Source organism: Candoia aspera, chromosome 1, assembly GCF_035149785.1.
Source record: "Candoia aspera isolate rCanAsp1 chromosome 1, rCanAsp1.hap2, whole genome shotgun sequence".
NCBI classification, from domain to species: domain Eukaryota; kingdom Metazoa; phylum Chordata; class Lepidosauria; order Squamata; family Boidae; genus Candoia; species Candoia aspera.
The window spans coordinates 97149084-97165106 of record NC_086153.1 but is presented as its reverse complement, the minus strand read 5'-3'; the positions used below and the strand labels follow the sequence as shown (position 1 = coordinate 97165106).

The following is a 16023-nucleotide window of genomic DNA, read 5'->3' as shown; positions in this document are numbered from 1 at the left end:
GGTCTACTTGTTCACTTAAAGTAGGATCCTCTACTAAGAACTTGTTAAGTGTATTCTAGTGACATCCAAGTACTGTTGTGCTGAAATAACAACGCAGACAGGTTTGCATCACCTCAACTATAGCTGCTGTAAATCATTTATCGGGGCACTTGCCCTAGTCTAGTATTGTTTACTGCAGCTGACTCCACAGTCCAGAACACTTTCTTATTGTCAGCCAACTGATCCCTTTAACTGGAGATGCCTGGATCAAGCCTATGATGTATTGCAATGAAATGTGGGCTCTAACCTTGAGCTCTGTTCCTAAAGCTTCAAAGTGATAATTTCCAAACATTCTTTCTGAGAAGAAAATTCCAACACAGAAAGAGATTGCCTTAACCTCTCAAATAGTGTTTAAGCAAATGAAGAAGCTTAGACTCATCAAAATACTCATCCTGGGGTTTCCAGTTGCATTTTTGCATCTTCTTAGATTTCCCGCTGCGCTGCTGAGCTTGCCGATCAGAAGGTCGGCGGTTCGAATCCGCGCGATGGGGTGAGCTCCCGTTGCTAGTCCCAGCTCCTGCTCACCTAGCAGTTCAAAAACATGCAAATGTGAGTAGATCAATAGGTACCGCTTCGGCGGGAAGGTAACGGCGTTCCGTGTCATCATGCTGGCCACATGACCATGGACGAGTCTACGGACAACGCTGGCTCTAACGGCTTAGAAACGGAGATGAGCACCGCCCCCTAGAGTCGGACATGACTGGACTTTACGTCAAGGGAAACCTTTACCTTTTACCTAGATTTCCAAAAGAGCTGGGACTAAGAATCTACCACTTTATTAACATGAAAATCTGCACCCATACTTCATTTGTAAAATGCAAGATTCTGTGGCACAAATCTATCTTAAAAGTTGTGTTATTTAAAAACCTCTTTCCCTGCCATGATTCTGGATATACAGAGACTAGTTGAGACTTTTTCCCATGTTTAAATGTAGTCCCTATTATTAATAAGTTCCAGACTTGGATTTGTGCCATATATAGCTTGAAATGTACCATCAATGCTTTGAATTGCCCTCTGAAATGCACTGGTACCTAGTTAAGTTCTCAAGCAGTGGCGTATGTTCAAGATTATCCATCACTGTAATTTAAAGAACCAGTTTTTATCTGACCAACTGTATTTTTTGAATAATTTTCAAAGTGGCAATTGTGTTAGTCTTTTACAGGAAAAAAAAAAACCCAAATGGCACCTTGAAGACTACTTTTCTGTTGAATTGTTACAATTCTCTTTATAGTTTTTAATAGTCTTCAGAGGGAGCTCTTATGGATCAAACCTATTCTTGATCTTACCAGGCATAGATAACTAATTGGTGAAGACATGATCTGCTTATTTCTAACCAGAGGTCTTTCTTTGTGCTGCACAGCAGCTGATCTCCAAGAAATCAGGATAAGATGGCCCTATTACTTTTAATAACCCCAGCTTGTGTACTGTTAATAAAATAGAGAGGTTCACTCTTCCTCACTGGAGGGATGGGAAGAGAATATATCTTAGGACCACTGCAGCCAAGCCAACATTTCCCTTACAGTTCATTAAAAAAAATACGTTCATTAATCACACAAATGTCTCATTGTTTTTATACAATATTTATTTTATAAAATGTTTTAAACATGAGTCAGGTAGGAAACTTGACTCCCTCCAAACCAAACCATTATTATGACGAATCCATGTGATTTGAAAGAAAAAATGAACAGATTTCTTTGAGGAGGCAACAGATCACAAGCTTGCAGTATGGGACTGGTGTGCCCCCTTCTGGAATATTCCAGTAATTTTTAACAGAGGCCCAGCAAATTGTTCCAAGAATACTGCCTTTGTGCTATCAAAGAAGAGAACAGGGAAAGAGCTCTGCCCCGGGCTTTGAAAGTAAAGTTATTATTGGTATAGTAAGAGCCATCATTGTTCATAATACTGTACAGCATACATGGTAACCAGGGATCTTAGAATCTAGCCTTTGCCAATCTAGCCTGTGTTATCAGGCCCTAAAAACTTCTGAGATTACTTTAATGTGCTCTGCAATGTGCACTTTTGAAAACAGTTTGAAAACCTCGGCTGGAACAAAAAGTGGTCATGGTGTGCTTATGAGTAAGTTAGCTCACTCCTGCTGCATGTGTATGAATGTACATTTGTGGGTGACTTGGACAAGTCAATTTCCTAATTCAAGTTGTTCTATAAATTTATTATTTATAAAGCTCTTAACAGCATGGACTCAGGAAACACAAAGGATAGGTGAGCATCATGACCTGCTAAAGATGCCAAACGTTTTCAGAGGCAGGATTGGGTGGACTGTGCATTTTCAAAAGGCTGCCCCTCTCTATTGCATTATTATGATACATACAGGTGAAGGCCTTTTAACGTCAAGTTTATTGGTGTTTTACTACTATATGCTGTGTATTTAATTTTTGTCTTGCTTACATACACTTTTTATTGCAATATATATATATGTTTAAAGTACACATAAATACAATAAAAACTTGAAAGCATGATGTTTCAGTTGTAAGCACTAGGGATGCCAATGTACTGAATGGCAGTGTGTGACTTACAGCTTAGCACAGAGAATAAAAATGGGAAAGCATAAAAGAGCAGGCATTGATTAAAAAAAAGTGTTACTTTTCTATCCGAATTAGCCCCATGCATATTTGACTCTAATCACCAACAACCACTGGCTTTTGCTGGTTCTCAGCTATAGTGCACTGTACATACAAAAGGTGCATCAATTCACAAAGGTAGGTTTTAATTCAATATCCATATGAAAACATGAAATAAAATATGTTGTCTGAACCATAACAATTACGTTCCAGTGAATCCAATAAGGATCTCTACTTCTCGTTCACAACTTTTGTCCCCTGGAAGCATAACAAATCTGGAGATTTTCTGATTAACCCCATGGAGAAAGTCATCATCTAGGATCTGATCATGGTTTCTGTTGGATATCATGCAAAAATCATGCAACATCAAGATGATGAAGATTTCACAGATAAGACTTTTATCCAGAATACTGTGTTTCAGGGTGTGGTTGTACATTGAAAGCTTTTTTGGGACTTAGAACTGGAGACAGAACTGCAGGTATTGTAATACAGCATTGCATTGCATTGCATGCATGCATGTATGCATGCATTCTAATCTTTATTTCTGCCTTTCTACAGCTACTTACGATAAAATATTGAACACACTTTTCCTGTGATGACTCTTGCACAAACTGCAGAATTTTGGCTGCAACGTTTTTGCTTGCTATTCCATTACTGAATAGGGAGGCTTAAAAATAAAAGTGAGCAGGCTGAAGACATAGTACCTTGCCTAGTTGTTAAGTTTCATGGCGGTGCTGAGAATAAACACAACAGAAACAAAAGGTGTGTTCTTTTCAAGAACTACAGGGGACTTTGAGCAGGAGGTAGTAAATTAACCCCAAAGGAAGACAGTCATGAATTTAAGACAAGATAGAAGATAGAAAAGGCCCATTTACCTTTCAATTATATTCTCAAAATGGGGGGACCCCTCCCAAAGATAACTCTTCCATTTTAAAAATTATATTGAGTGGGAACAGTAGTCTTCCTTTCAGTTAAATATAGTAGACATATAAATAAAAATATGATGCAACTTAATTTTCATCCCTTTTTCACTTTGTAAGAAAAAAAACCCATGCTACACATTATACACTACTGCCCAGAAAAGAAGGAAAAGAGGCATTTTTGTTTTCACTTTTATTAAGGAAGTTCTAAATTTAAAAACTTTATTTCCTGACCGGGAATCGAACCCGGGCCGCGGCGGTGAGAGCGCCGAATCCTAACCACTAGACCACCAGGGATCTTTGCGTCATAGTTCTTTTTTTTTCTTTAAATTAAGGTCCACTTAATTTGAATTCCTGAGTCAACCCAGAAGTTTTGTCTTGTTTTCTTATATAAGGACAGCTCTTAGTATAGTTTCCCGAACCTAATGACTTTCCAGTCGAAAAGGCCGTTTTGCATCAAGCTGACGAGGCTAATTCCGGCAACTGAACAACACATACTTGCTTTTGTTATTGGCTTGCCCATAAAAACGATCCGTCTAGAAAGACGACTTTGGGGACGGGGGGGGGGGGGGACCATCTATTTTTTCCGTCCTCTATCTGCTCTCGCTCATCTCCCGGGAATTGCATCTTGCCTTTAAAAAAAAGAAGAGGAGGACGGAGCCCATTCCTTGGCTGAGTTAAGGCTCAAACGGGAAACTGCGAAAAAATCTGCAATTCTGCTGAACTGACTGCGCTGCAGCCCAGAGAAATGCAAGTTTACCGGTCGGCGCTTCCCATCCACACCTGTTCCTCCAGTAGTACAGCCCTTGTTCGTTCAAGCTCAGCCCATGACTATTTTTAAAAAGACTTCAATCATTTTCAGAAAAAATCACCCTGCCAAGGGCTTCTGCAACTGTTAATATAGACTGTAACCCTAGAAAGCGAAAGTATTCATCTGCAGCAATGTAAATGAGGAAGCAGCTTATGGCATCTTCAAGCCTAAAATATGTAGAATTAATATGGCACAAACCTTTGTAGATTCCACCATAAATTTCTTGGAAGCCTCTTGTTTTCAATACAAATATATAATTTGAACTGTGCCTTTGAACTGCAAGTTGTAACTGGGCAACAGTGACTGCTCTGTAACTGTATATTAACACCCAAAACTTTATTCTGGTCATTAACACCCTAAAATAAGAACGAAGGAAACACCACTTGTCGGCAAGATCCAGTTAAAGCTCAGGCAGGCCTTAATAAGTTGCCACCAACCCAATTTCTGAAGAGTTATTTGACAGACACGAGAAGCATGACATTTGGCCACCAGGCAGAGTAAATAGTACATTAAAAAGGATATATGAAATGTGGAAGACGGAGCTGATTTATTAGTCAAAACTGAGGGACATGAATAGCAGAAATACTTGGAAACTGAGCTCAGAGGTTAAGGCCACAAGGACAACTATCCCAGGTGGGCTCTCATGGATATCACAAAATCACCACTAATTCCAGAAAACATTAAGGCATGGAAGCATGAAGAGCCTCTACGGTGGTTACATCAGCAAGAGATTCAAACCTCCTCCAGGAAAATGGAGGCTTTATGCCACATTTCAAATGCCACAAGACTGTTTACCCAGAAAGTTGTGCTCCACTGACTTGCACATTGTATCTGAATGCTTTCTGCATCTCTTAATCAGTTATGGAATTTCCTACAGTAGAGACTTTACATAAAGTCCTGTTTCTGCTAATCATTTTATGGAGGGTAAAGCACAATGCCACAACCTCCGTCTCAGGCAGGACAGGGAGGGAGAACATTTGGAACAAAAGTTTAGCCTGACAGTCTCTCTCTCTCCTCACAAAAAGATGAGGAACTGGGACTTAGCCAGGGCTCCCAGGGTATCTGGGCGCCTCCATGCGCTGAACAAGAGTATGACAAAATGCGAGCTTTTCTCAGCTGGATGGTTTTTGCCTGTATTCAGAGAGGAATTGGATGAACTGCTTAAGTGATGTTTTGGGTCCTGAATGTGCAGAGTGGGACACTTTGTGTAATAGTGAGAAGCCTTCCGTTACAAAGATAAGTTGAAGCAAGCAAGGAGGCAAGAAAGAACTGTGACTTTATTCCTTGCTGGGAACAAGCCACAGAGATCAACCTATGCAAATATATACAGTAAGTGCAAGGCCAGGTTTAGGCTGACACCGAGCAGGCACTGGCCTAGGGCACGGAAGCTTAGGGGGAGCCAACACCACCTCTTTTTCTGAATCATTTAAAAATGCACATCTTTGCATAGGTAGCACCATCAGTCAGTGTAGCCAAGGGACGCCATATACCCTTCAGCTGGCACTGTATATGTGCATATACAGACACCCATCACCCCAGACTATACGTGGCCCCTTCCTGAGGAACATGGGTGTGCTGAATGCCATCATGAAGTATCACACTGACTGGGCTCAAATTGAATAATATCTGCCCAGCCAATCTGATCTGGCAGGGTTGGCGCACTCCTAGCTCCTTCAGTTAAACAAAGCCACCTACTGGGATCCTAGAAGCGTGCCTTCTCTGTCGCAGTGCCAGCCCTCTGGAATGAGCCCCACCAAAGATCTGAACGGTACCCACCCTCCTGGTGTTTCGAAGGGTCCTGAAGATGTGGCTCTTTGTCCAGGCCTTTGGCAAGCATGATTTTCTTATTTTTCTTTGTCTACATCTGGGTTTGTTATCTCTGCCAACTTTGTTCTTTGTTTTGTATTGTTTTGCATTTTTTTTAATGTTTTTAACAATTTGTAAATCACCCAGAGTTGCTGGGGATCGGGCAGCATACAAATTTAATAAATTAGTATTGTTATTGTTGCTGTTATTATTATTATACCAGCTCATGATCAAGATGTCCTACGTGGGCATGATGGGAGTTGTAGTCCCATGTATCTGGACAGCATCATGTTGGGGAAGCCAGGCCTTGAAATTCAGTTTCTAGAATCATTGCCCTGTTGAGAATTTATTTCATCAGTCTTTGATATCATCCTGACTTTAGCACTGTCATGCAGTATCAGACAAAGGGAGCTTTTTATTTATTTTTTTTACTTATTCCCATTCTGGGCTAAGAGGTTGCTGTTGTTAAGGGGAATGAGTGGCCAAAATTGTTCCCTTATCTGGAATTATGTCTCATTATTATTATTAATTCAACCAGAGATGTTGGTATACCATCGGAAGATGAGACTCCCAGGTCAGAAGATGGTCAAAATGCTACTGGGGAGGAACAGAGGATGAGTTTAACTGGCCCCAGACGTGATGACGCAGCTAGCTCAAAGCCGAAAGGACGGCTAGCGGCCGACGGTGCTGGTGGTGAACGGTGAATCCGATGTTCTAAGGATCAACACACCATTGGAACCTGGAATGTAAGATCTATGAGCCAGGGCAAATGGGATGTGGTTATTGGTGAGATGTCAAGATTAAAGATAGACATTTTGGGCGTCAGTGAACTGAAATGGACTGGAATGGGCCACTTCACATCAAATGACCACCAGATCTACTACTGTGGACAAGAGGACCACAGAAGAAATGGAGTAGCCTTCATAATTAATAGTAAAGTGGCTAAAGCAGTGCTTGGATACAATCCAAAAAACGATAGAATGATCTCAATTTGAATTCAGGGCAAGCCATCTAACATCACAGTGATCCAAATATACGCCCCAACCACAGATGCTGAAGAAGCTGAAGTAGAGCAGTTCTATGAGGATCTGCAGCACCTACTGGACAACACGCCTAAAAGAGACGTTATTTTTATCACAGCAGACTGGAATGCTAAGGTGGGCAGTCAAATGACACCTGGAATTACAGGTAAGCATGGCCTGGGAGAACAGAATGAAGCAGGACATAGGCTGATAGAATTTTGCCAAGACAACTCACTCTGCATAACAAACACTCTCTTCCAACAACCTAAGAGACGGCTTTATACATGGACTTCACCAGATGGACAACACTGAAATCAGATTGACTACATCCTTTGCAGCCAAAGGTGGCGGACATCTATACAGTCGGTAAAAACAAGACCTGGAGCTGACTGTAGTTCAGATCACGAAGTTATTGCACAATTTAGGATCAGACTAAAGAGATTAGGGAAGACCCACAGATCAGCTAGATATGAGCTCACTAATATTCCTAAGGAATATGCCGTGGAGGTGAAGAATAGATTTAAGGGACTGGACTTAGTAGATAGGGTCCCGGAAGAACTATGGACAGAAGTTCACAACATTGTTCAGGAAGTGGCAACAAAATACATCCCAAAGAAAGAGAAAACCAAGAAGGCAAAATGGCTGTCTGCTGAGACACTAGAAGCAGCCCAAGAAAGAAGGAAAGCAAAAGGCAACAGTGATAGGGGGAGATATGCCCAATTAAATGCAGAATTCCAGAGGTTACCGAGAAGAGATAAGGAATTATTTTTAAACAAGCAATGCGCAGAAGTGGAAGAAGACAATAGAACAGGAAGGACAAGAGACCTCTTCCAGAAAATTAGAAACATTGGAGGTAAATTCTAGGCCAAAATGGGTATGATCAAAAACAAAGATGGCAAGGACCTAACAGAAGAAGAGATCAAGAAAAGGTGGCAAGAATATATGGAAGACCTGTATAGGAAGGATAACAATATCGGGGATAGCTTTGATGATGTGGTCAGTGAGTTAGAGCCAGACATCCCGAAGAGTGAGGTTGAATGGGCCTTGAGAAGCATTGCTAATAACAAGGCAGCAGGAGATGATGGTATCCCAGCTGAATTGCTCAAAATCTTGCGAGATGATGCTGTAAAGGTAATACATGCTATATGCCAGCAAATTTGGAAAACACAAGAATGGCCATCAGATTGGAAAAAATCAACTTATATCCCCATACCAAAAAAGGGAAACACTAAAGAATGTTCAAACTATCGAACAGTGGCACTCATTTCACATGCCAATAAGGTAATGCTCAAGATCCTGCAAGGTAGACTTCAGCAATTCATGGAGCGAGAATTGCCAGATGTACAAGCTGGGTTTAGAAAAGGCAGAGGAACTAGGGACCAAATTGCCAATATCCACTGGATAATGGAAAAAGCCAGGGAGTTTCAGAAAAACATCTATTTCTGTTTTATTGACTATTCTAAAGCCTTTGACTGTGTGGACCATAACAAATTGTGGCAAGTTCTTAGCAGTATGGGGATACCAAGTCACCTTGTATGCCTCCTGAAGAATCAGTATAACGACCAAGTAGCAACAGTAAGAACAGACCACAGAACTACAGACTGGTTTAAGATTGGGAAAGGAGTACGGCAGGGCTGTATACTCTCACCCTACTTATTCAACTTGTACGCAGAACACATCATGCGACATGCTGGGCTTGAGGAATCCAAGGCTGGAGTTAAAATCTCTGGAAGAAACATTAACAATCTCAGATACGCAGATGATACCACTTTGATGGCTGAAAGCGAAGAGGAACTGAGGAGCCTTATGATGAAGATGAAAGAAGAAAGTGCAAAAGCTGGCTTGCAGCTAAACCTCAAAAAACCCCACGATTATGGCAACCACCTTGATTGATAACTGGCAAATAGAGGGAGAAAACGTAGAGGCAGTGAAAGACTTTGTATTTCTAGATGCGAAGATTACTGCAGATGCTGACTGCAGTCAGGAAGTCAGAAGACGCTTAATCCTTGGGAGAAGAGCAATGACAAATCTCAATAAAATAGTTAAGAGCAGAGACATCACACTGACAACAAAGGTCCGCATAGTTAAAGCAATGGTGTTCCCCGTAGTAACATATGGCTGCGAGAGCTGGACCATAAGGAAGACTGAGAGAAGGAAGATCGATGCTTTCGAACTGTGGTGTTGGAGGAAAATTCTGAGAGTGCCTTGGACTGCAAGAAGATCAAACCAGTCCATACTCCAGGAAATCAAGCCAGACTGCTCATTTGAGGGAATGATATTAAAGGCAAAACTGAAATACTTTGGCCACATAATGAGAAGACAGGACACCCTGGAGAAGATGCTGATGCTAGGGAGAGTGGAGGGCAAAAGGAAGAGGGGCCGACCAAGGATGAGGTGGATGGATGATATTCTAGAGGTGACGGACTCGTCCCTGGGGGAGCTGGGGGTGTTGACGACCGACAGGAAGCTCTGGCGTGGGCTGGTCCATGAAGTCACGAAGAGTCGGAAGCGACTAAACGAATAAACAACAACAACAATTATTATTAGTTAGATTTATTACAGCCACCTACTGCAAAAGGCAGTCATTAAATTTAGTAGGATTTCCTTCGGTGCACATAGATAATGTACACATGAACCTACAGTTCTTTAAAAAGGCAAAAATATCCTATAGTATAAAATTTAAGGATTATATCATCATTATGGATTATAATGAGCCCTGAAGATCAATAAAAATGAAAATTGTTGCCTCATCTGTAATCCCCAATCTGATTTTTTCTACAGCTAAACTATAACAGGATAGTTTATACAACCAGAGGGTTTTTTTTTAAATTCTGCATTGCAAATACCAACTCATTTGTTAAATTTAAATTTAGTTGTTTTCCCCTAGCTGTGCTGCAAGCTGAGGAAAAATTAACGATGCTTTAAAGCAGTGTTTCTCTACCGCAACTTTAAGATGTGTGGACTTCAACTCCCAGAATTCCCCAGCCAGCAATGCTACTATAAACTATACTCCAACTAAAAAAGGAACGAATGACGGGCTTTGTTTGCAGAAAATAAATTGCAATGCTGGCTGGGGAATTCTGGGAGTTGAAGTCCACACATCTTAAAGTTGCTGAGGCTGAGAAACATTGCTTTTAGTAACAGAGACCCCTAAGGTAATATTGTTCTATAGTACTACTGAAAGGGAAATATAAAACAATTTTACGTGAACTCAGAATTTAGGGTGGTGGTTGTTTCCTGTTTATCAAAACAGACTTCTTAAGGCAGTTTGCAGTCCTCTGTATAAACCTTAAAATCTTAAACATGTCTAATAAATATCTAATAAATCTCATGGAGTTAATTATTTATTCTGGAAAACTGTAAAAGACTGTATTCCGGCAAGAGTTTGAAATCCAAACCTGAGGAGGACAAATTCATTCTTGAAAGTCTAGAGAACAGATTTGCAGGTAATAATGAAAATAACGTTGCAGGACAGAGATTGTTCATGTAGCCACTAATGAAACCGAGTTTGCATTACAATGAAACCTTACTTGTGTCACCAAGGAAAAATGAAAACAAAGCTTCCTCTCCTTGTTTTAAAAGACAAGGAGAACATCTTCAAACACCTTTCAGCGATTAGCTGGATTGATTGTGGATAGCCGGGGGGAAATAAAAAGCCTTTCCCTGACCGGGAATCGAACCCGGGCCGCGGCGGTGAGAGCGCCGAATCCTAACCACTAGACCACCAGGGAAGTTACGAAAGTTTCTCTTATATTTGTTATATGGCTCCAGATTTTTTTTTTAAAATTACAAGTCTGAAGATTCAGTAACCCTTTCTAAGTTCTAATGTAAGACTAGTTGCTCCTACTTTTTAATATATATATTTTGATTTATTCTGAAGAGGGAGCTCTATATACACCACCAGGAACTTTTGCATGAATGAAAGCTGGAATGCAAATCAATCAAATAAACAAGAATTGTATAGTAAAAGACTCTAATAAATTCACAATGCAAAGATTTATAACAGAAAAGTCCCTATAAAAATATAGGCTATTACCTTATTTATTAATTAGATGTATATTCTGCTTTTTGTCCAGGAGCTCAAGCTCCTCCCATTTTTCCCCACGATATCCACGTTGTGAATTAGGCTGAGTGGAGAGAAAGGAATGATCCAAAGTCACCTGTTGAGTTTCCGGAGAGGAGACGAGAGCCTGCCTTCCTGCATTCTACTCCAACCCTTTCACCACCCGCTCTTGGGGCTAAGTTACGCCCCTTCGACTACAAAAAGAACAACCTTTTACACCTAGTTTTAGTTTTGACCAGATCTTGCCATGTCTGTGTGTTTCTCCCCCTTCACATGGTGCTTCGGTGCCTAGAACCTACTCAACACCCCACTCAACCTAATACAAACGTAGGCTGCAGTCTAAACCAGTGTTTCTCAATTCAGTCACTTCAAGTCCCAGAATTCCTCAGCCAGCATTGCAATTTATATTCTACAAACTGGTGCCCATCATTCGTTCTTTTTTAGTTGAAGGAGTGTAACTTATAGTAGCATTGCTGGCCGAGGAATTCTGGGAGTTGAAGTCCACACATCTTAAAGTTGCTGAAGTTGAGAAACAAACGCTGGTCTAAACCCATACGTCATAAAATAAATTGCACTGATCCCAGTAGGGTTCTGTCTGTTTCTATCCATAGGACTGTATTGCTGGTTTAGAAAATCCCATCACTTTGGATAGAACTGACTTCAATGTCTTTGTCTCAATAATGCACTGGGAAAGCATAGGGGATTTTACAATGCAGGGCAAGGGATGTCATACTGTCTGACTTCACTGTGACTGCAGCCCATACCCTTGGTGCCTGTTAGGTCCCCCACCACCACCACCATCTTTCCTGACTGTTTGTTAAAACTGTAGCTTTAGGAATTTATTGGGTAATTCTCAGATAATTCTCAGCCCTAAATATCTCTGTAGACATTTTTAGAAAATAAAAAGGGCATGACTGAAGCCTGGTGGTTTTTTGCAACTGTGTCCCCCTACTTAAGGGGGGGGGGAAGTAAATCAGGGTGCTTAAAAGTGTTCTGGGAAGCTAGAGGCTGTGAGAGTTTCCTTTCTGAATATAAAACTTTTGTGACCAGCCTTGTCTCCCATTTATGAAGATTTGTAAGTTACTACCCCCAGAGTAGCCACAACATGCTTTCAAAATTCAAAAGATTCCTCTTCTGGAGTTACAAACATTATCAAAACCCCTTTAGTTCCTCTACAAGAGAGGCAGTGTGATAGTAGTTAAGGTGGAGGACTGAAATTACTATAGAGAAATTCAGGTTCAAGCCTTCCTTTGGCCATCATGCTTCACTGGGGGATTGGGGCCAGTCATTTTCTGTCAGCCCAACCTACTCCACAGAGTTATTTTTGGAAAAATGGGAGGAAGGAGGTGATGTTTTGAGTACCCGAATGGAAAGGTGGAATATAAATCTAATGAATAAATGTTAAGACAGATTTTTTTTCGAAGTGCCCATGAAACGGGAAGAAACATCCCAGCAAAATTACACCTGGTCAGTTATGGAATCAGTAAGGCTTACTCTGAAGTACTGATTTTATTTATTTATTTTCTATGCTGCCTTTATTATTTTTATAAATAACTCAAGATGGGGAACATACCTATTACTCCTTCCTCCTCCTATTTTCTCCACAACAACAACCCTGTGAGGTGAGTTGGGCTGAAAGAGAATGACTGGCCCAAGGTCACCCAGTTGACTTTCATGCCTAAGGCGGAACTAGAACTCACAGTCTCCTGGTTTCTAGCTATGCTGATGGACAATATAACTCTGCAGGAATTAATGTCAGTAGCTTCTCTACTATCCATAAGCTGTTTTCTTAAGAATTAGGTGTGAATGCTATACATCATTGCTTAATGTTGATATACCAAAAAGACACATACAAAAACAATACAAATCATTTGTCTTGAAACTACACTGCTTAACAATAATGCTAAGGTTTTGTGCTTTCTGCAGGTTGAAACTCACACTCACAGACAAAATACATACAGATGATGTGTGCTGGGATGATTTCTTCAGTCAGAGCCTCCAGACCAGGGAAAAATCATCTATGTAATTCTGCTTCTTCTTGTAATATATTGCTTTTAATTGTGTGTGTGTATCTCTGTAAACCATCTAGAAAACTTCTGTTATCCACAGATTAAAAATATAATACATAGTGCTAGAAGTATATTAATTAAAAACTTCATTATCACAGTTGTACAATGCTGGTTTACTCAGAAGTAAGTTTCAATGAATTCAGAACATCTTTCAACTAAGTAAGTTGGGATAACTTGCAGTTTAGTTTATAGAAACCTATTTCAGCCATGTAAGGAATGATAAGAGAGGAAGGTAAAACAATTGTATAATGGCTGAATTTGCACAATGGTGTATAGAATTTCTAGCAGGTGTGTTGAAGTGTAGTTCTAGTTTCATAGTTTTTGTTTCCTGTCTCAAAGATAAGCTGTACTTCCCAACCACATTCCTCATTCAGTTCTCTCTGAGGGAAAGATGAGGAAAATTGTTCTTGTTTCTGCCTGTTGGCCTGATTTTTTATTTTTTTTCCCCCAGGAGACAATTTAATGTATAAAAACAATACTTGTTGCAATGCTCAGTAAAGGAATGAAGCAAGGATGTCTAGAAAAAAAAACTGCAGTCTTCCTAAATTCTTGGCCTACTTTCTCAAGGTTTCTGATAAATCATCTGTCTTGTGGCTTACTATGACTGTTTCCTCTGATCCTGAATGGTGAATTAGGGTTTTTTTTTTTTTTTTAAGTACTGCTGTGCTTTGCAACAGAATATAAATGATTCCAGGTGTGGACCCGATTTTCAAGGCCAAGCCTCAGCTTTAGGGCATGTAAAAGACAGCTCCCCTGAGCATGTTGAGATACAACATCCCTAATTTTTCTCTGAACTCCCCACAACTGAGAATCTGCACTATTAATAACTAAACAAGCAGAAATCCAACAGATATCTTTTCTCCAGCAAAGTGATGGTGAAGAAAGCTACACCAATTGAATTCTTGCTCTTTTTTAAAAATTGCATTCCTTTAATATATGAAAAAGGAAATCACAATCATAATATTAGTATTGTGAATTTGGCATGCATGCTAGACTCAGATGTTTGACTTTGTCATGTACATACTCATGGTCAGATTACCCCAGCCCCTCCCTCTGCTGGACAGAGAAAAGTGTTTGTTATTTTAAAACAAAGGGTAGAGCTAAACAGAAGTTCATTGTGAGAGCCTGGGAAAGAATGGGATTTTCCATCTTCCGGGCAGCCTCCAATGAACATGATGGAAATTCCAAGAAACTGGAGAAGTTACAAGAATTGAAGCAGAAGAACATTTGCTTTAGGGGGTCTTCTATTTTTATAGAAATAAATAAAACATATAGCTAAGAATTTGCACTAGGATGTCATGCCCTAAGAGACAGAATCAGCCTCTGAGGAGGAGACACCAGGGGAATATGGTGTGGAGAACATTTAAGATGACCTGCTAGGTACCCTGAGCTTCCACAGGTTTAGGGGTAGCATTGCTGGGATCATCTTCCAGTACTATGGATGGTCCTGCAGCAGGCATTAATGCCAAGCTGTGTGGCAGACCACCCACCTTGGCAGAAAGACACCATGCCAAGCAGAGGCTGGTAACTCACAAGGCTAGAAGTACTTCCAGGACCTGACAGAGTTAACAGCCTCATTAGCAGCAACAGATTGGGTAGATTGTACAGCTGTGTGACTCTAGCTGGAATCAAGCCCCAGTTGATGGGAACAACTCTGGCATCCAGCTCCTAACCTAGAACAATTCTTGTTTGTTCCAGCCCTTGTTGTAGAGAACACCGCATCCAGTGCTCCACTGACTTTGGACTACATTACCACACTTCACTGCTCCCCCTTGACTCTAGAAGAACGTGGTATGCAAAGATACACACAATGGTCTTCCATCTTTCACTTGCTGTGCTGGCAATTCAGTGTGCAAGCACATATGCAACACTCACCTTAGTCCTGCTCTTTGTGCTGGCAACGTGCTGCACAAACAACCCCCATCCCCATTCTCACACCTTCATTGCTGGGCATTTCAACACCTTCTACAGTTTCCTGTGGCTGGACCATGAAAGCTTGCTTCTAGCTCCCCAAGGCCAGTTTAGTTACTCAGAATAGAGGTGTTGAACCACTAAAACTGACTAATGTGCAGACACAAATAAGCAGATTGGGAGCATCAATCTCACAATGACAAAAATGCTGAGTTCCTGTTTCAAAAAAGTCTGATGGGTATTCCAACCTATTCCCTGTATTTTTGGCTCAGTGCAACTTGTATATCAACCTACAATTGGAGGCTTTTCCTCAGACATCATAATAAGCCTTGTGACAAGTCCCACAGCCAAACGGCAGCTCCATATCTTGGGATGACTTTGTGGAGGAGTTTTGATGCGGAGTTGAAAACCTTACTAAAGTAGAAATTGCCAACAGGCAAATATGATTTCTGCACCAAGGGAAGAGCCCAATGGTGCAGTATGTGACCATCTCATACTCTGTCTTGAATATGGCATTTTCTTTTGGATTTTTTTTCTTTTTTAACCAATTTGTAAGCAGCTGTACAACTGTGATCTGGCAGCTCCATAATTATCTTCTTTCATATTGAATGTCTGCATTTTAATACTTAATAAAGAGGGTTTGTTTACATAATCTCATCATTTTTTAAAAAAAGTTTTTTTGCTTATCTGCCATGAGATTGGCTTAGCTCCTTGAAAGGGGCAAGAAAGGGCTGAATCTTCTAGTCACCCCACCTCTATATGGGCAGCAGATGGCATTGTAGAGATTATTTCAACTTTTGTAT

At 40.6% G+C, this 16023-nt stretch overlaps 2 non-coding genes across 2 annotated transcripts; both read right to left on the bottom strand.

Annotated features, from left to right (window-relative positions):
* Nucleotides 1–3763: 3763 nt before the first annotated feature.
* Nucleotides 3764–3835, bottom strand: TRNAE-CUC (transfer RNA glutamic acid (anticodon CUC)). The gene has a single exon. It is a non-coding gene; the product is annotated as a tRNA-Glu (tRNA).
* A 7001-nt stretch (nucleotides 3836–10836) lies between these two features.
* On the bottom strand, nucleotides 10837–10908 carry TRNAE-CUC (transfer RNA glutamic acid (anticodon CUC)). The gene has a single exon. It is a non-coding gene; the product is annotated as a tRNA-Glu (tRNA).
* Nucleotides 10909–16023: the final 5115 nt, after the last annotated feature.